The sequence below is a fragment of the Pristiophorus japonicus genome, chromosome 2, assembly GCF_044704955.1.
Source record: "Pristiophorus japonicus isolate sPriJap1 chromosome 2, sPriJap1.hap1, whole genome shotgun sequence".
Taxonomy (NCBI): Eukaryota; Metazoa; Chordata; class Chondrichthyes; family Pristiophoridae; genus Pristiophorus; species Pristiophorus japonicus.
In genome coordinates this window covers 82,371,214-82,393,384 of record NC_091978.1, presented here as the reverse complement: position 1 = coordinate 82,393,384, position 22,171 = coordinate 82,371,214, and positions in this window count along the sequence as shown.

Below are 22,171 nucleotides of genomic sequence, written 5' to 3'. Positions count from 1 at the left end.
ATTCAACTTGTACAGCACTATGGGAACAGCCAAAGGGATTCCTATCCACCCAGTCTTGTTTGCTGCAACTTGTACTGCCAAGACTCTGGAAAATATGACTTAGCGAACTGAAGGGTTTCATTAAAGTGCAAGTACACAGAGGCATATGAAAACATGCAAGAGGTTCAATGCACAAGTAGAGAAATGTTTACCAAAAAAAAATAAGCTTTGACATTCAATAAAGCAGCAAGAGCCTTTGTTTACTTACATCATAGAATCATAGAAATTTATGGCACAGAAGGAGGCCATTCAGCCCATTGTGTCTGTGCTGGCCAAAAAAGAGCTATCCAGCCTTATCCCACTTTCTAGCTCTTGGACCGTAGCCTTCTAGGTTACAGCACTTCAAGTGCATATCTAAGTACTTTTAAAATGCAATAAAGGCCTCTGCCTCTACCGGCCTCTACCAGGCAGTACATTTCAAACCCCCACAACCCTCTGTGTGAAAACATTTATCCTCCACCCCTCTCTAATCCTTCGACCAATTACTTTAAATCTCTGCCCTAAGGTTATTGACCTCTCTGCTAATGGAAATAGTTCCTTCCTATTTTATCTAGGCCCCTCATAATTTTATACACCTAAATTAAGTCTCCCTTTAGCCTCTGGTCCAAAGAAAACAGCCCTAGTGTATCCAATCTTTCGTCATCGCTAAAACTGTCCTGGCAACATCCTCGTAAATCTCTTCTGTACCCTCTCTAGTGTGATCATATCCTTTGTGTAATGTATTGAGAAGAACTGTACACAATATTGTAGCTGTGGCCTAACTAGTGTTTTATACAGTTCTAGCATAACTTCCCTGCTCTTATATTCGATGCTTTGGCTAATAAAGGAAAGCTAGCTATATGCCTTCATAACCAACTTATACCTGCTACTTTCAGGGATCTGTGGACATGTAATTAAGCTCTCTCTGTTCCTCTACGCTTCTCAGTATCCTACCATTTATTGTGTATTCCCTTGCCTTCTTATTCCTCACCAACTGCATTACCTCACACTTCTCTGGATTGAATACCGTTTCCCACTTTTCTGCCCATCTGCCCAGTCCATTGATATCTTCCTGCAGTCTACAGCTTTCTTCCTCGCTATCAACCACATGGCCAATTTTTGTATCATCTGCAAACTTCTAAATTGTGCTCCCTACATTTAAGTCTAAATCATTACTATATACCATGAAAAGGGACATAGTAGTGAGCCCTGCGGAACCCCATTGGAAACAGCCGTCAAGTCACAAAAACATCCATCAATCATTACTCTTTGATTCCTGCGACTGAGCCAATTTTGGATACAACTTGTTACTCTCCCTTAGATCCCATGGGCTTTTCTGACCAGTCTGCTATGTGAGACCTTGTCAAAAGCCTTGCTAAAATCAATGTAGACTACATCAAGTGTGATATCCTCATTGACCCTCCTTGTTACCTCCTCAGAAAATGCAATCAAGTTAGTCCAATATGATCTTCCCTTAACAAATCCATGCTGACTGTCCTTAATTAGTCAATGCCTTTTTAAATGATGATTAATAATGTCCCTCAGAATTTTTTCCAATAATTTTCCCACCACTGAGGTTCGGCTGATTGGCCTGTAATTACTCAGTCTATTCCTTTCTTCCTTTTTAAACAACGGTACAATGTTAGCCGTCCTCCAATCCTCTGGTACCACACCTTTAGCCAGAGATGATTGGAAAATAATGGTCAGAGCCTCTGCTACTTCCTCTCTTGCCTCGCTCAACAGCCTGGGATACATTTCATCCGGGCCTGGGGATTTATCTACTTTCAAAATGCTAAACCCCTTTGATACGTCCTTACTACACAGTATAAATGCACACGAGGCCCATGCTTGAGAGAAGGTCAGTCTGTGACCTGTCCTTTATTCCTTAGCACTCAAGTGATGAAGGTGGGTGGAGCTTCCCCTTTTATATCTGAAGGTCCAGGTTAGGAGTGTGTCCCACCTAGTGGTCATTGTTCTCACAGTGTACAACTTAGGTCAGATTATACATGGGTTACAATGCTGGTTGAATACATGACATCACCTCCCCCCCAAAGTCTTATTGGGATCACAGGTTGAGTCTCTCTGGTGGTTTACGCTCTCTTCTAGAGCGCCTGAGTCGGGGCTCCGGTTGTTGGGCGCTGGCCTGAGTGTCTGCTGTTTGCGGTGCCTCAGGCCTATCCAGACTGCCCACAGTGATTGGGTTCTCCTTCCTTTAGTTCCGGTGTTCGGTCACCTGTGGCAGAGTGAACTCTACATCGTGTTCTTCCTCTGCTTCTTCTATGGGGTTGCTGAACCTCCTTTTTGTTTGATCCAGGTGTTTGCGGCAAATTTATCCATTGGTAAGTTTAACGACCAAAACCCTATTTCCCTCTTTGGCAATCACAGTGCCTGCGAGTCATTTGGGCCCTGCAGCGTAGTTGAGGACAAAAACAGGATCATTTACATCAATACATCGTACCCTCGCATTCCTGTCATGGTAGTCATATTGTGGCTGGCGCCTGCTCTCGACAATTTCTTTCATGGTGGGGTGTATAAGGGATAGCCGGGTTTTAAGCGTCCTTTTCATTAGCAGCTCTACGGGTGGAACCCCTGTGAGCAAGTGTGGTCGGGATCTATAGGCCAACAGGAGGCGTGATTAGCGGGTTTGTAGGGAACCCCCTTGGATTCTGAGCATCCCCTGTTTGATTATCTGCACTGCTCGTTCTACCTGGCCGTTTGAGGCCGGCTTGTTCGGTGCCATTTTGACATGGTTAATTCCATTGCCTGCCATGAAGTCCTGGAATTCAGTACTTGTGAAGCACGGGCCATTGTCGCTGACCAAGACGTCCGGTAGACCGTGGGCGCCGAACATTGCCCGTAGACTTTCTACTGTGGCAGAGGCTGTGCTTGAATTTAAAATGACACACTCGATCCATTTGGAGTAGGCGTCTACTACAACCAAAAACATTTTTCCCATGAAAGGACCTGTGTAGTCCACATGGATGCATGACCAAGGCTTGGCGGGCCATGGCCAGGGGCTAAGGGGGGCTTCCCTGGGTGCGTTGCCCAGCTGAGCACACGTGTTGCACCTGCGAACACAAAGTTCCAGATCTGCGTCTATCCCTGGCCACCAAACGTGTGACCTGGCAATTGCCTTCATCATGACAATGCCCGGGTGCTCATTCTGGAGTTCTCTGATGAACATCTCTCTGCCCATCTGGGGCATACTACGCGGTTTCCCCACAGTAGGCAATCAGCCTGAATCGAGTGTTCATCCCTGCGCCTGTGAAATGGTTTAAATTCCTCAGGGCATGCCCTGTACGTGGCTGCCCAGTCCCCATTCAGGACACATTTCTTGACTGGAGACAATAGCGGGTCTCGATTTGTCCAGACTTTAATCTGACGGGCTGTCATGGGTGAGCCTTCGCTTCCGAAAGCTTCAACAGCCATGACCATCTCAGCAGCATGCTCAGTAGCCCCCTCAGTGGTGGCTAGTGGGAGCCTGCTGAGTGCATCGGCGCAGTTTTCGGTGCCCGGTCTGTGCCGAATTGTATAGTCATAGACGACTAACGTGAGTGCCCACCTCTGTATGCGGGCCGATGTGTTTGCGTTTATGGCCTTGTTGTCAGCCAAAAGGGACGTTAAGGGTTTGTGATCTGTCTCCAGCTCAAACTTCCTGCCAAACAGGTACTGGTGCATTTTCTTTACAGCATATACACATGCGAACGCCTCCTTTTCTTGCATCCCGTATGCTTATGCCTGGGACAGACTTCTGGAGGCATAAGCTACCGGCTGTAACTGACCCTTGGCATTGACATGCTGCAACACACACCCGACACCATAGGACGACGCATCGCACGTTAACACAAGTTTCTTACATGGGTCGTATAGTGTGAACAGAGTGTTGGAACATAACAAATTGCGTGATCTATTCAAAGCCCTTTCCTGGCTGTCCCCCCAGACCCATTCGCGACCTTTGTGTAGGAGCACGTGTAGCGGCTCTAGCAGCATGCTCAATTTGGGAAGAAAGTTACCAAAATAGTTCAGGAGCCCCAGGAACGAACGCAGCTCCGTCGTGTTACGGGGTCTGGGTGTTCTCTGGATCGCTTCCGTCTTGGATGCAGTAGGGCTGATCCCGTCTGCTGCTCCCCTCATCCCCAGGAATTCTACCTCTGGAGCTAGGAAGATGCACTTCGCCTATTTCAGTCGCAGCCCTACCCGGTCCAGTCTGCGTAGCACCTCCTCCAGGTTTTGGAGGTGTTCTTCAGTATCGTAACCTGTGATGAGGATGTCGTCCTGAAAAACCACCATCCCTGGAATCGACTTGAGGAGGCTTTCCATATTTCGTTGGAAGATCGCGACAGCCGAGCGAATCCCGAACGGACATCTGTTATACTCAAACAATCCTTTGTGTGTCGTGATGGTGGTCAGCTTCTTCAACTTACTCGCCAGCTCTGGTTGATGTAAGCTGAGGTCATAGAAACATAGAAACATAGAAAATAGGTGCAGGAGTAGGCCATTCGGCCCTTCTAGCCTGCACCGCCATTCAATGAGTTCATGGCTGAACATGCAAATTCAGTACCCTCTTCCTGCTTTCTCGCCATACCCCTTGATCCCCCTAGTAGTAAGGACTTCATCTAACTCCCTTTTGAATATATTTAGTGAATTGGCCTCAACAACTTTCTGTGGTAGAGAATTCCACAGGTTCACCACTCTCTGGGTGAAGAAGTTTCTCCTCATCACGGTCCTAAATGGCTTATCCCTTATCCTTAGACTGTGACCCTTGGTTCTGGACTTCCCCAACATTGGGAACATTCTTCCTGCATCCAACCTGTCTAAACCCGTCAGAATTTTAAATGTTTCTATGAGATCCCCTCTCATTCTTCTGAACTCCAGTGAATACAAGCCCAGTTGATCCAGTCTTTCTTGATAGGTCAGTCCCACCATCCCGGGAATCAGTCTGGTGAACCTTTGCTGCACTCCCTCAATAACAAGAATGTCCTTCCTCAAGTTAGGAGACCAAAACTGTACACAATACTCCAGGTGTGGCCTCACCAAGGCCCCGTACAACTGTAGCAACACCTCCCTGCCCCTGTACTCAAATCCCCTCGCTATGAAGGCCAACATGCCATTTGCTTTCTTAACCGCCTGCTGTACCTGCATGCCAACCTTCAATGACTGATGTACCATGACACCCAGGTCTCGTTGCACCTCTCCTTTTCCTAATCTGTCACCATTCAGATAATAGTCTGTCTCTCTGTTTTTACCACCAAAGTGGATAACCTCACATTTATCCACATTATACTTCATACCTCACATTTATCCACATTATACTTTATAGGTCAGGTCCAATTTTGAAAAATGTTTGGCACCGGATAGCATCGCAAAGAGGTCCTCCGCTCTCGGTAGCGGGTACTGGTCTTGGAGCGATACCCAATTGATGGTGGCCTTGTAATCACCACATATCCTGACCGACCCATCCGCCTTGAGCACCGGCACGATCGGGCTCGCCCAGTCACAGAGGAAATTGCATTGACATCGCCCCATTTCCAGTTCATGACAGCAAGCCAACTCCTCCCCAGTAGTGCGGGACCGTCCCCTGGGACAATTCAGAGTGGCAACCTGTTCTCCGAATCTTTGTGGGTCATGACTACCGTGGCGCTGCCTAGCACCGGAATGATCTGCTTTGTGTAAGTTCGTAGCTGTGCGTCAATCGGTGATAATTTTGGCCTCCTGGCCTTGGACGCCAACAACTTTTCGAACTGTTTGATACCCATCAGGGACTGGCTGGCCCCCGTGTCTAGCTCCATTGATACTGGGATGCCATTGAGGAGCACTTTCATCATTATCGGTGGCGTCCTGGTGTATGAACTGTATACGTGCTCCACATGAATTTGCTGAACTTCAGCTTCCAGCGATTTCCCCCAGCGTTCACTTCTGTAATTTCTGCAGGTATTTTGCTCATCTCTGCAACTGTCCTGTGACTGTCCTTGAATGCGCCATTAACAGATGTTGATGGCCCTATTACTGGCCGCATTGTCCCTTGCAATGGTGTGAATCGCCATTCAGTTTGCCATTGTCTCTGTCGAACTCCCCCTCTGGGTTCGACTACATGATGGACTGCGGCACTCCCTCAGTACCGACCCTCCGACAGTGCAGCACAGTAAACTCTGTAGCTAACCCTGTGCTGTATCTGCCCTGGGAGTGTTTGATGGGACAGTGTAGAGGGAGCTTTATCTGTATCTAACCCCCTGTACCTGGAGAACTGTGTGCTGCTTTAACAATGTTGAATCTCTGTCCCAACCATTCCTTAACACAGTACCTCTCGTCTGTTCTGCTGGTGGCCATGCTCGCGTGGTTTAAATCCCAGTTTCTCGTCGCTATTGATACGTCCTTACTATACAGTATAAATGCACATGAGGCCCATGCTTGAGAGAAGGTCAGTCGGTGACCTGTCCTTTATTCCTTTGCACTCAAGTGATGAAGGTGGGTGGAGCTTCTCCTTTTATACCTGAAGGTCCAGGTTAGGAGTGTCTCCCACCTAGTGGTCATTGTTCTCGCAGTGTACAACTTAGGTCAGATTATACATGGGTTACAATGCTGGTTGAATAATGACACCCTTAATATTTCCTCTCTCACTATGTTTATTCCATCCAATATTTTGCATTCTCCTCCTTAAATACAATATCTGCATCGTCTCCCTCTTTTGTGAAGACAGATGCAAAGTATTCATTAAGAACCATACCTACATCTTCGGTCTCCACACAGGTCACCTTTTTGGTCTCTAATAGGCCCTACTCTTTCTGTAGTTTTCCTCTTGCTCTTTGTGTACATCTTTGATTTTCCTTGATTTTACTTGTCAATATTTTTTCCTGCCCTCTCTATGCTTTCCTAATTTCCTTTTTAATGTCACCCCTGCACTTTCTATATTCCTGTAGGCTTTCTGCAGTATTGAGCTCTCGGCATCTGACCTAAGCTTCCCTTTTTTGCCTTATCCAATCCTGTATGCTTCTTGACATCCAGGGTGTCATGTATCTCACATTACTGTATATAACTGTATCTTACCATGCTATACATGACTGTAACTGGATATGACCTGTAACAATAAGCATACCTTACCACCAGGGGTGCACTTGCAGGAGACACTCCATACCTGTCCCACTGTGGTATATAAAGGGAGTTCTCAGGCAAGCGCAGCACTGGAGAGCTGGAATTAAAGGTGCAGGTCCTGAGTGACCCTGACTTCAGCATGTGTCTCATGTAAGTCAGTACATTAGAGTCATGACTTAACACAGGGGGATCTAGGTTTGGAAGTCCCACCCTTTTTCTTTGCGGGTACATACTTGCTCTGAACCCTCACTATCTCCTCCTTGAATGCCTCCCACTGCTCTGACACTAATGTATCGCAAGTAGCTGTTTCCAGTCCACTTTCGTTAATCACATCTCAGCTTAGTTGGCCTTTCCCCAATTGAGAACTTTTACTCCTGGTCTGTCTTTATCCTCTTCCATAACTACACTAAATCTAACTGAATTATGATCACTACCACCAAAATGCTCTCCCACTGATACCCCTTCCACTTGCCCAGCTACATTCCCTAAAACTAAGTCCAGAACTACCCCCATCCCTTGTTGGGCTTGCTAAATGCTGGTTAAAAAAGTTCTCCTGAATGCATTTTAAGAATGCTGTGCCCTCTATACTTTTTATCCCAGTTAATACTCGGGTAGTTGAACTCCCCTATTTTTCTGCTCTATTGTTTTTGCACTTCTCAGAAATGTGCCTGCATATTTGCACTTTTCTCTCCCTCTGACTGTTTGGGGGGTTTAATACTATATTTCCAGCAGTGATCTCCCCTTTTTTGTTCTTCAGTTCAAACCATATGACCTCATATTTCATGATCCTTCTAGAATATCATCCCTCCTGACAGCTGTAATTGTTTCTTTAACCAATATTGTGACCTCCCCCCTACTTTTTTATCCCCCTCTCTATCTCATTTGAAAATCCGGCATCCAGAAATGTTGAGCTGCCAATCCTGCCCTTCTTCAAGCCATGTTTCAGGAATAGTTATGATATCATACTTCCATGTGTCTATCTGTGTCCTCAGCGCATCTGCTTTATTCACTGTACTCCTTGTATTAAAGTAAGTACCATTTAACCACTGCCAAACTCCTTTGTTGTTTATCTTCTGGACTTTATTTCCTCTGCCTTCCAAACACACGTAATAATTTTCTGCCTTCCATTTCCAGCTTTGCTTCTCTCCCTTCTGAACGTTCAGGCTCCCATCCTCCTGCCAAGCTATTTAAAATGTCATGTGTCCATGTCACTAGGCTGCGATGTATTCTGGTGCAGGGCCTCCCCCCGAAGTTGCCTATAGCGTGGCCTCTCTGCTTTCCCTGATATTGCACCTTGGAAAATTAGATGTAGATACGTGAAGCCAGGAGCCCAATTTACTGGCAAGAAGGCTCATCCCCACAGGCAGGGATTCAAAGAATCCTGGCTGTATTATAATCATTGTAGTGTATGCTTGTAAAATCCATACTATGGTTGCATCCTATTTCATACCCATTTCATATGCAGCAGGTCATTTAAGGCAGAGATTTATGACCAGACATTTTCTTACAAATGTATTAAATTCTACTTCAAATGCATCTTAATTGTACACGTTTAGCACAGAAAATTGTTGATAGGTTTATTTTATTCAGTTTTCATTATTGGTCTAAATGGTGATTTATTGCCTGTATACCAAAGTATCACTCCTGTGATTTATTAATGCTGCAAATTGTTTCTTTAAATTAAATCAAGTATTTTTAAAGTATATGTTTGCAGGTTATATTAAATTGTACAATAATTTTAAGTGTTGAGAGATCATCATGTTAATTTGACGATATTTAATGGAATTGAATCTCATTAAGTTTTGTGGCTGAAAATGGTCATTGTCCATTTCTCTCTTGAAGGTGTTGACTCTTACTCCTGTATGGCTCCATAGGCACCCAGCAGCCTTTTAATATATGGCCATTCTTAAAATGTAAGCGAAGAAAGATAGTATGATCATATAGGGCATCATAGCCACACCTGCTCTTGTCCTCACCCAATTCCAATGTAATTGCATTTTCCAGCAAGGATCAATGGGCACAGGCTGATTTTTTAAATTCTTTCACCCCCAGGAGTGGTGCGCTTATTTGTAATGCTTTGACCAGTGCCCCAGCTAAGATCAGGTAACTCAGCACACATCAAGGATCAAAGCTGAAAACCTCTTGGCTTCATGGCTCTGTACCACACCAGGTGGTCCATTCAGCAAAGGGTCATTTTACATAATGTTCTTAAAACTGTTCGGAGCTTGAACTGGAACACACCTAGTGAATGAAGAGTAGCACTACTACTACAACAACACAATTTTAATATATTCAGAACCAGCAGTTTGAAGTGATAGTGGAAAGAATGTAATATGTTTTGTTTGTACTGAATATTCCTACTGGAAAATAAAATAATATAACAAATGCAGTTACAGGGGAGAACAGAAAAAAACAAAAGATAATTTGCTTCGGAGCTGCTCCAAACTGTCAATCATCGACATTCATTCTCTTGAAATGCTTTCTGCAAAGCAGCAAAATTGGCAGCTGCTGCAGACAAACAAACTGTTGAGCTATAGATGTGACTAGTGGTGACCAATACATGGCAGTATAGGATTGGGCCGCATCCAGAATTATATTAATTGTGACCCTTCTAGTTAAAGTATTATTTTCTTCTTTTTCCAAGTACATCTATGGCCAAATAAAAGGTAACATCACTTTCCTTCACTAGTTTCCATTGAAGGTATACACCACATACCATGTGTAGGTTGGTCAGCTAGCCAACTTTAAAAGTGTCTGTTCCTTCAAGGAAGTCTCATCTTACATTTCCTGTACTAAATGTGTACTCTCAGAGACCAATCTTCAGTTCTCTTTGACCACAAGAGACATTAATATGAGGTCAGCAAGAGAAACATGGTTTCTGTAATTCCACGGGCCATGGTCCCAATGGTTGTACTGGGGTCACTGTAGCTGGTGCCCTCCAGCACTGACCCTACCAGAATTTGTAAGGTCAATGGAAGGGAATCTTATTTATAGACATCTGTGCCACTTTGCTTGAATCTCTAGTGCATGCCTGCCCCATGCACTGGAAGACCTAGCAGTTACTTGCAATCAAGAGGGGTTCCTCCTTGAGACCCTATCTACCCTGTATAATGGGTGGAAATATCAGGGGGAAGAAATTTGGGAGCACCCCTTTTGAAAGTTTTAAAAGTTGAAAAAATTAGTGCCAGGCGCTAATGATTTTCAAAAATTGGAGGTTTGCGCTCCAGGAAGGAAGTGGAGCACTAAATCAAGCACTCCACTTCCTTACTGGAGTGCAGCAGGCGGGACAGTAGGTGTGCAGTGCTGCCGTGTTCGGAGGCTCCATCCCTCCCTTAAAGGTTAGGGCCATCGCTGCAGGCTTTGCAATGGAAAGACTTAGCCAGTTCCCAACGGCAGCCGCGATCCAGCCCGATGCACTGCAGCAGAGTGCCGGGCTGATTGATCGTGGCTGAAGAGAAAGCGGAAATAATGATAAACACCATTTTGGAATTTTGTTTTACCTACTTCGGCCAACTCGCCTTTAACTTTCACTCCCAAAGCATCTTCTCCCAGAGGGTTGTGAATCTGTGGAATTCTCTGCCCAAGGAAGCAGTTGAGGCTAGCTCATTGAATGTATTCAAATCACAGATAGATAGATTTTTAACCAATAAGGGAATTAAGGGTTATGGGGAGCGGGCGGGTAAGTGGAGCTGAGTCCACGGCCAGATCAGCTATGATCTTGTTGAATGGCGGAGCAGGCTCGAGGGGCTAGATGGCCTACTCCTGTTCCTAATTCTTACGTTCTTATGTTCTTATCCGGTCTCCCAATCAACACCTCCTGCAGCTGCCGGTGTTTTTGCCCGGCGATGCTGCAGGGGACGGAACCAAAGTTTGGGTCCAGAGCACTACCGCGGCAATGTGCACAGCAATGACGTCATGAACTTTGGGCAAAGGAGATCGGGGTGCAACGTCGTACCGCCGCCGCAAACCTCCTACGGAATTTAGCGGGAATCAATCATCTCGCCACGACCGGTCGGCAAATGGTTAGCGCTCCGGAGGCAATAATGGGAGGCACTAAGGGGGCCAATTTCAAGGCCCAGTTTTATTTTAATTGTCTGGTCTTTCTTTATTGCTCCAATCCTTGTGGGCTCGCTTGCGCCCATTTGGAGGCTGGTATGCCTCATCTCTCTCAGCTTGTCACACCAACGGAGCAGCACCTCTTTAAGTGCTGCTGTTCTCATGATTCCTATCCTTATAATGTTCTGTGTGGGTTTGGGAAATATGCAGGAGGACATCGTAATTCATTAAATGAGCAAATCAAACTGAATCCAGCAACCTCAGCTCTCCACTCCTCATGTGTGAGACAATGGTTGGAATTTTAACTTGGAGGTGTGGTGGGAAGGGCTGGAATACAGTCAGGAGACCCTGAAGAATGGGTTTCCCTCAGGCCCTGTCGAGTTTAACAAAAAGGCACTTACCTCCTGGATCCAGCAGTCCTTGCCTCCCTTTAGCTGGTGGGTTTCCCTGAGGTCTGGGAAACCCGGCCAGTTCGAGTTACATTTAAAATGACGCTTAAAAATGAGGCACGCAATGCTCATTTTAAGATTTAAACTGCAACCAGTTTCCTGGGAGTGGGTTGTCCGCCCGCCCCCATCCTGCCTCCATTAAAACTGTAAGTGGGTGAATTAGAGGTAGGTTGGGGTCGGGATTCAGATTTTTATCACAATACGCTGATTAAAAAACAAATTTTACACAGCAATAAGGCCAAAATATTTAAAGCAGCAATTGTTATGCACAGAGGGTTCAGTCCCAGACAATTAGATCCATATATCACAGGAACTGAATGCCACCTCATTAGGACAGCAAACATTCCCCTCTCCCACTAATCTATTCCCAAGTAGCAGTAGACAAATATGATTCCTTTTAAAGAGCCTAAGGGCCCCTACTTGCATCAATACAATCAACAACCAATTGGCAACTCTTCACATTTAAGCCTCAGGAGTGAGTGTTTTCAGGTGGGGCTGGACTCAAACTCATATCTCAGTGGTTATCTCATTGCATCACCCAATCCCATGAAGTGTCCAATATTGAAATTAGACTGTGCTACTCCTGAGTAGGTCAATTATTGGATTGCTTAATACTTAAAGTAAGGTGAATGACTGCTTCTACACTGTGCCAGTGCAGTGGACCTGGTGTTTGTAGCCTGTTTCAAAATTTGAGTGATTTATCTAAATGGCATTTCATTCATTTCTGCATTTTTTCATCATGGACATTGCAAGTGTCACTTTTTGCAGAGGGGGACTGAATTTGTTATGTACTGGCTAATATCTCTACCTCCAGTAAATATGGATGCCAGATCCAAGGTAGTTAATTTGATTAGTGAGGAGTGTTTTGTATGATGGGAATGGGGGCGGGAATGAATTGTGTTAGATCTATAAATATAATATACTTTTCTTGAGCTTTCACATTAAAATATAATTTGGCCAGCACAACAATATTGAAGGCAAATAATGGATGGAGCTAACACTGGCTGTTTAGATATAACAAAAGTAATACACTTTCTGTTTAAGTTTTGAATGAATTCTCTCCTTATATTGCATTGTACATTGTATCTCAAGTAAGGGTGGTGGTGCGGTTGGATTCAGTGCCACAAGTTCAATGGGATTGGGACAACTAGAATCAGATCAAATATCATCAGTCACTCATTCTTCTATAGGATAAGAGTGTCATAATCTTTAGGAACAGCAGGAAGGCCAGTAGGCCAAGAAACACATGCCCTTTTGATAGATCAACCCCACCACTTAATCTAATCTCTCTGCAATTGCCTCTTGGTCATATTTTTACTGTTCACATCAATAATTTTCACTGGCAACTTGTTCAGTATCAATATCAGTGCAAATTTTATGCTTAGTTTTATATTTTTCAGCCGGGCCACCAACAGGCAGCCCGGCACTCCCTCTTGGGTATCAGGCTGTTGGCCCGACCGAAACCCTCCCTGGTGTCCCAGTGGGCACCACTAAAGTGGCTGCAGAGCTCACAGCGGCCTTCCCTTTAACTGAAGGGGAGGGACATTGCTACGCTGATGACATCACCCACCTTCCGTCCCGCTCTCAAAGCACTTCCACCCCTCAGATGCCCCATACACTGCCTGGACAAATTAAAACATTTACAGAGGCCAATGTCCCGCTGTTCTCCGCCCATTGATTGGGGTGGAGAATAATCATTTAATTCAAATTATCCACCCCATTTGTGGTGGAGGGCAATTTCGGCTCCCCCTACTTCAGCCGAAATTATGTCTGAAAACATTTTTATATATTTTTTAATTAAACATTAATATCAATGAAACAAATGCAACACTACTGTTGTAGCAGAGATAATGTACTGTCAAAATTTGTCTGATAATCCTCCTGTGAAGTGCTTTAGGAGGTTTTACTATGTTAAAGGTGCTATATAAATGCAAGTTCTTATCATTGTTATTTAGCAAATACTAGGTCACTGATATAAGTTTATTTTTCAGCTCAGGAGACTTTCAGCTTTCACAGGGAGAAATGATACTGTATCCATTATAAAATGAAATCATTACACCGCATGTGTGGGAGAAAGTAGCACTGAATATATTGATGTTATTCCATGATTAATGAAAATTGTAGAAGAAGATAAAAACCAGGGAGTGGATTATAATCACAACACAACCCTTCTAACTGGTGCATCTCACAAGATCTGAAACAGTACAAATTAGTCGTGCTTCATCAGTGACTCCAATCAATGTGCATTCTGAGGTACAACCTGTGCAGCTGAACAAGAAAATTATTGGCATACATCTCAATACAGAGAAAGAAATACAGTGGAAATCTGTTGCATGCAATAAGCCAGAGCAGACAAAATAAAACACCAAAATCTGACTGATTATACCATCGTTGATGATATTATAACCAAATACATTTTAGATTCTGCATGTTATATTATTAGAATATTACATAAGTATACAACATTTCCTAAAGTACTAAGCAGTTTTGAAAAAATGTTTTCCTTAATATTACTGAATAAAAGAAAGAGGCAAGGCTTCCTCAGCAGCATCTCCCAAGCCCACAACCTCCACCACCTAGAACGATGAACAGCAGGTGCATGGGAACACCATCACCTCCACGTTCCTCTCCTAGTCACACACCATCCTGACTTGGAAATATATCACCGTTCTTTCATTGTCATTGGGTCAAAATCCTGAAACTCCATACCTAACAGCGCTGTGGGAGTACTTTCATCACACGAACTGCTGTGGTTCAAGAAGGCGGCTCACCACCACCTTCTCAAGGCAACTAGGTACTGGCAATAAATGCCAGCCTTGCCAGCGACGCCCATATCCCAAGAATGAATAATAAAAAAAGAGACCAGTTGTACATGGATTTTATTCCATTTCAAAGAAGCACATCATAATAAAAAACACTCTGTCACTGATAGAAAACATGCTTTCCCTTCATAACTCTACACCCGAGGAAAGTTACAGCTCCTAATTGACAAAAAGAACCACGTCAGGTTGCTGCTGAGGACTGTAATGGTACTCGAACACCATTTGTTGCATGAAATCTGAGACAACAAAAACAACACTATGTATTTATATAGTGCCTTTAATGTAGTGAAACATCCCAAGGCGCTTTACATGAATATAATGCGATAAAAATTTGACAAAATTAGCACAGGTGACCAAACGCTTGGTCAAAGAGGTAGGTTTTAAGGAGCGTCTTGAAGAAGGAAAGGTTTAGGCAGGGAGTTCTGGTGCTTGGGGCACAGGCAACAGAAGGCATGGCGACCAATGGTTGAGCAGGGATGCTCAAGAGGGCAGAATTAGAGGAGCGCAGACATATCGGGGGTTGTGGGGCTGGAGGAGATTACAGAGATAGGGAGGGGCGAGGCCATGGAAGGATTTGAAAATAAGGATGAGAATTTCGAAATCAAGGTGTTGCTTAACCGGGAGCCAATGCATTTGCTTCTCATCTTTCTAGGTGGTGGAAGTTGTGGGCTTGGGAGATGCTGATGAGGAAGCCGTGCCTCTTTCTATTATTCAGTAATATTAACCGTTGTTTAATCGGAGACACATGGTGCATGACACATATGTGGTGACCTCATGGTCCAAAAGAAAGAAATACTTGCATTTATATAGTACATTTCATGGCTACTAGATGCCTCATAGTGCTTTATAGCCAATGAAGCACTTTTGAAATGTAGTCACTGTTGTAATGTAGGAAACTCAACAGCCAATTGTGCCCTGCAAGCTCCCACAAACAGCAATGTGATAATGACCAAATGATTTGTTTTTGTGACATTGATTGAGGGATAAATATTGGCCAGGATACCGGGGATAACTCCCCTGCTCTTCTTCAAAATAGTGCCATGGGATCTTTTACGTCCACTTGAGAGAGCAGAAAGGGCCTCAGTTTAACATCTCATCCAAAAGACGGCACTTCCCTCAGCACTGCACCTGGATTTTTGTGCTTAAGTCCTTGGAGTGAGACTTGAACCCATAACGTTTTGACGCAGAAGCGAAAGTGCTACCCACTGAGCTAAAGTTGCAGGATTATTTTTAGAAGCCTTCAATTGGTCCAATACTGAAACAAATTAAAAAAATTATGGGAGTTCCTGAACTTTATATGAATTACTCCACTGGTCCATATTTTGCTTTTTAAAGTATTTTTTTATTGTTCTATTTTTAATGAGTGCATTGTTTTAATGTCAGTTTCAGCTGCATTTGTTTTGAATTTATGAAACTGATGTGAAATTGCCAAGTGTTTTTTACATCATTGGCAGTGCAGATCCCACAGCTTTAAGGGAAAGTATTTTTAGATCTTCTGTGTTGTACAGTAGCTTAATAGCATGGAGGCTTGGCACAGCTGCATACTTGCAAGCTGCTTTTAATAGTAATTCCACAGGATTAACCCTAGGCTTTGTAAATGTGTCGTAATTCTAGAGAGATGTTCAGATTTCCACCTTATTAATTAGTTGTGTTGTAGCCCAGGCAGAGGGAGACAATGTATGTGATTCACTGCACAGTCCAACTGGTAGTAAATAACAAACATTAATCATATCAACAAAGTCAACAAAAGGGAGCATTGAGAAGCACCTAGCAGGCGAATGGTAATCACTCAGATATATTGTTACCAGGGGAAAGACAAAGGGGATTAGAAGTAGACAGTGACAGTTTAAAACCTCGGAAAGTATTGCAAATTGAAATCTTGAGGCAAATGGGATGTATTAGATTACGTGCACTTGTGCTGTTATTTAAAGTGAGAACTACTTTGACCTTCAGGTCCTTGATTTTGCATTGTTATTTCTTTTCATGCTGTTTATTGGTCCAGAGATAAGGGGCTCAAGTTTCGGCCTGAGTTGCTCCTATTTTTTTGGAGCAACTAGTTTATAGAATGGAGCATCTTAGAAATTGCAATTTTCGGCATTTAGTTTGCTCCAGTTCGAGTGAGTTAAAATAGTTTCATTTTAGAACAGATTCTTTTTCAAAAGGGGGGCGTGTCCAGCCACTTACGCCTGTTTTGCAAGTTTAGGCAGCGAAAACTTACTCCAAACTAACTTAGAATGAAGTAAGCATAGATTTTTGTACGCTCAGAAAAATCTTGCCTATATTTATAAATCAGGCATAGGGAATGAGAGATGGAGGGTGGGGGTGGGGGGGGGTTGGAGGGGTTGGAGGGAAGTTTACAAACATTAAACACTTCACTTTTACAAATAAAGAGCCATCATCAATAATAAATGATAAATAAATCAATAAATCAACCAATAAATCAATTAAAAAAAATTAAAAAAACATTAAAAAAAATAAAAAATCAATAAATAAAAAATTACGTTTCTACTCACTAGCTGCAGCACCGAGAGCCCTCCAACAGCGTGCTGGGATGCCCCCCCAAGTGTCTCTCTCTCTGTCTCTGTCAGTGTCTCTCTCTCTTTGTCCCTGTCAGTGTCTCTCTGTGTTTCTGACAGCGAGAGGTGGGAGGAGAGAGGGGGAGGGGTGGAGGAGGGGAAGGGAGGGAGGGAGGGGAGAGGAGGGTGGAGGGACGGAGAGGGGGGAGGGGAGGAGAGGAGGAGCGAGGGAGAGGAGGAGGGAGGAGGGGAGGAGGAGGGAGAAGGAGGGGAGAGGAGGGGGAGGGAGGGAGAGGTTGGGGGAGAGGAGGGGGAGGGAGGGAGAGGGGGAGCAAGGGGAGGGGAGAGGAGGGAGGAGAGGAGGAGAAGGGGAGGGAGGGGGTGGAGAGGAGGGGAGGGGGCAAGAGGAGGGGGGAGAGGAAGGGGAGGAGGGGGAGTGGGGGAGAGGAGGAGGGAGGAGAGGAAAGGAGGGGGGAGGAGGGTAGGCTGAACAGGAGGGAGGGGGGAGGCTGAACGGGAGGCAGGGAGGGAGGGGGATGCTGAACAGGAGGGAGAGAGGGGGGAGGCTCAATGGGAGGGAGGGAGGGGGGAGGCTGAATGGGAGGGAGGGAGGGAGGGGGGAGGCTGAACGGGAGGGCAGTGGGGGGAGGCTGAACGGGAGGGAGGGAGGGAGGGGGAGGCTGAACAGGAGGGAGAGAGGGGGGAGGTTCAATGGGAGGGAGGGAGGGGGGGGAGGCTGAACGGGAGGGAGAGAGGGGGGAGGCTCAAGGGGAGGGAGGAAGGGGGGAGGCTGAATGGGAGGGAGAGAGGAGGAAGGCTCAATGGGAGGGAGGGAGGCTGAACGGGAGGGAGAGAGGGGGGAGGCTCAATAGGTGGGAGGGAGGGAGGGAGGGAGGGAGGGTGGAGGCTGAACGGGAGGGAGAGAGGGGGGAGGCTCAATGGGAGGGAGGGAGGGGAGAGGCTGAACGGGAGGGAGAGAGGGGGGAGACTCAATGGGAGGGAGGGAAGGGAGAGGCTGAACGGGAGGGAGAGAGGGGGGAGGCTCAATGGGAGGGGGGGAGGCTGAACGGGAGGGAGAGAGTGGGGAGGCTCAATGGGAGGGAGGGAGGGGGGAGGCTGAACGGGAGGAGGAGAGGGGAGAGGCTCAATGGGAGGGAGGGGGGAGGCTGAACGGGAGGGAGAGAGGGGGGAGGCTCAATGGGAGGGAGGGAGAGGGGGAGCTGAACGGGAGGGAGAGAGGGGGGAGGCTCAATGGGAGGGAGGGAGGGGGGGGAGCTGAACGGGAGGGAGGGAGGCCCAAGTCCCGATCTTCGCCCGGGGAGCCCATTCGGCCAGGGCTAGGGCCGGCGTGCTTCGGGCCCCTCCCACGCAGCCTTGGGGGCGAGGAGCTACTGCACATGAGCGCACATTCTAGCATGCATGTGCAGAGGCCCCGGCACTGTTTTCGGTGCCAGGACCTGGCTCCGCCCCCCGGCCCCTTGTGATGCGCCACGCCGAGCGCGAAAACATCCTGAGGAGACCGGAGAATCACAAGGTAAGTTTTCGGTGCCTTTTTTATTCTAGAAAGTCACGCACCTTATGGAGGTGCGCCATTTTTACAGAGGGCGGAAATGTGGGCCCAAGAACACTACAAGGATCTACTTATCCACAAAAGAAGCAAACCGGCAGCCGTACTTCAACCTGCTCCATATCTGCGATCTGCAATCATGTTAGTAAATCGTACCCTGGTGTTGTAAGTGCAGTATTATTAATGGTACAGTTGTCCTGGCCCCTATAATACTACTGAATGGGGAAAAAAATTGGTCCCATCAAGCCAGATTTCTGGATTTAGGAGGACCAATTTCTGAGCACAATTTCTCATGCCCAATCCCTTCTGAAATTGCACCAACTACTAAATCGGCTGTCAGTGCCAGATGTCTGGCAGTCTTGCCTAAAACAAGCAATTGAATATGCTAATTAGGGCACCAATGCCTGTTTTAGGACCCTGATGTCAAATAAGAAACATAAGAAATAAGAGCAGGAGTAGGCCATTTGGCCCCTCGAGCCTGCTCCGCCATTCAATAAGATCATGGCTGATCCGATCTTGGCCTCAACTCCACTTCCTTGCCTGTTCCCCATAACCCTTGATTCCCCTATAGTTCAAGAATCTGTCTGTCTCAGCCTTGAATATATTCAATGACTCAGTTTCCGCAGCTCTCTGGGGTTGAACATTCCAAAGATTCATGACCCTCAGAGAAGAAATTCCTCCTCATCTCCATCTTAAAGGGCGACCCCCTTATTCTGAAACTATGTGCCCTAGTTCTAGATTCCCTATGAGGGGAAACATCCTCTCAGCATATACCCTGTCAAGCCCCCTCAGAATCTTCTATGTTTCAATAAGATCGCGTCTCAACCTTTCCTCATAAGATAACCACTTCATCCCAGGAATCAACCTAGTGAATCTCCTCTGAACTGCCTCCAATGCAAGTATATCTCTCCTTAAATATGAGACCAAAACTATATGCAGTGCTCTAAGTGTTGTCTCACCAATACCTTGTACAGTTGTAGCAAGACTTCCCTACTTTTATACTCCATCCCCCTTGCAATAAAGGCCAACATTCCATTTGCCTTCCTAATTAGATGCTGTACCTGCATACTAATTTTTTAGGGCTGATCTTGTCCCTTTCCTGAAGGCCTCCTTACACCGGAAAGCGGCGGCCACACTGCGGAGTGCAATGGTCGTCAACTTTTCGTGTATTAGCCGCTATTATCAAAATTCCGCTCCCGTTTTATCCCAGCGGTAACTTGCTCCCCCCCACCGCTCCGCTGCTGCCAATCTGTGTTAAGTGCATCATCACCGTGCGCCCTGCCAACTTATCCTCCCGACAGCGATTTTCCACCGTGAAAATTTTCGGCCCGCCCAGTGGTGCCCAAACCTGTTTTTTCCCAATGCGGCTGAGGCCTTCTGCAACGGCAGTGTGGCTTCCCTTAAAGGGGAGGATGCACTGCTGCTGTCGCCATGTGTTTTTTTTTGTCAGCTGACTGCCACGTTGGCCCGACAATTATGCCCCCGGGTTCAGCCGGGCCATCAACAAGCAGCCTGGCACCTCCTCTTGGGTGCCAAGCCGCTGGCTCGGCTGAAGCCCTCCCTGAAGGCCCAGTGGACCGAAGTTTTAAGATCACGGAGGCTCTCCCCTTTAAGTGAAGGGGAGAACCATGATGATGCGGCGCTGTGATGAAGTCACCGCGGCAGCTACTTCGCAACACCCCCAACTTCTGCCCGTCTAGAGTTGCCACCGCCGCATAACCGCCCCCATTAAGAGACACTTCCGGATCTGAATTTTTAAAAAAACAGCAAAGGACGGGATGTTGCTCAAAAGGCGACCTCAACCACCGCGGCAGTAAAAACCATTGAAATGTGGTGCATGCGCCCCATTTCGGGCAGGGAGGCAATTTTGATCCCTTTGTGTTTCGTGTACGAGGATACCCAGATCCCTCTGTACTACAGCATTCTGTAGCTTCTCTCCAATTAAATAATGTTTTGCTTTTCTATTCTTACCAAAATGGATAACTTCACATTTTTCACATTATACTCTATCTGCCAAATGTTCGCCCTTTCACTTAACCTATCTATATCCTTTTGCAGACTCTTTGCATCCTCCTCACAACTTGTTTTTCCACCTAGCTTTGTATCATCAGCAAATTTATCTACAATACACTCGGCCCCTTCATCCAAGTCATTAATATAGATTGTAAATAGTGGCACACCGCTAGTTACAGTTTGCAAACATGAAAATGACACATTTGTCCCAACTCTCTGTTTTTTGTTCGTTAGCCAATCCTCTATCTATGATAATATATTACCCCCAACACCATGAGATCTTATCTTGTGTAGTAACCTTTTATATGAGACCTTATTGAATGCCTTTTGGAAATCCAAATACACTAAATCTACTGGTTCCCCTTTATCCATCCTACTCTTTACATCCTCAAAGAACTCCAATTAATTTTTCAAACATGATTTCCCTTTCATAAAACTATGTTGACTCTGCTTCATTGTATTATGATTTTCTAAAGGTCCTGCTACTACTCGCTTAATAATGGATTCCAGCATTTTCCCAATGACAAATGTTAGGCTAACTGGCCTCTAGTTTCCTGCTTTCTGTCTCTCACCTTTCTTGAATAGAGGTGTTACATTTTCAGTTTTCCAATCCTCTGGGACCTTTCCAGAATCTAGGGAATTTTGGTAGATTACAACCAATGCATCCACTAACTCTGCAGCTACTTCTTTTAAGACCCTAGGATGCACGCCATCAGGTCCAGGGGACTAGTCAGCCTTTAGTCCCATTAGTTTGCCTAGTACTTTTTCTCTAGTGATAATGATTGTTTTAATTTCCTCCCTCCCTTCCTTTTGCCCCTTGATTTTCTACTATTATTGGGATGCTTTTAGTGTCTTCTGCCATGAAGACAGATACAAAATATTTGTTCAAAGTCGCTGCCATTTCCTTGTTTCTCATTATTAATTCCTGAATCTCATCCTCCAAGGGGCCAACATTTATTTTACCTACTCTCTTCCTTTTTATATAGTTGTCTGTTTTTATATTTCTTGCTAGTTTACTCTCATAATCTAGTTTCTCCCTCTATTATTTTTCTGGTCATCCTTTATTGATTTCCAAAATTTTCCCAATCTTCTAGCTTACCACTAATCTTCACAACATTGTATGCCTTTTCTTTCAATTTGATACCATCCTTAACTTACTTAGTTAGCCAGGAATTGTTTATCCTTTTCGTAGTCTTTCTTTCTCAATTTAATATAGCTTTGTTGTGAATTATGAAATATCTCCTTAAATGTCTGCCACTGCTTATCTACTATCTGACCTTTTAATCTATTTTTCCCAGTCCACTTTAGCCAACTATCTTCAAACCTTTTTAGTTGCCTTTATTTCGGTTTAAGACACTAGTTTCAGACCCACGTTTTTCACCCTCAAACTGAATGTGAAATTCTATCATGTTATGATCACTCTTACCTAGAGGATCCTTAACTATGAGATCATTAATCAATCCTGTTTCATTACCCATTACCAGATCTAAAATAGTCTGTTCCCTGGTTGGATCCATAATGCATTGTTTTAGGAAACTGTCCCGAATACACTCTATGAACTCGTCCTCAAGGCTACCTTTGCCAATTTGATTTGTCCAATCTATATGAAGATTAAATTTACCCACGATTATTGCAGTACCT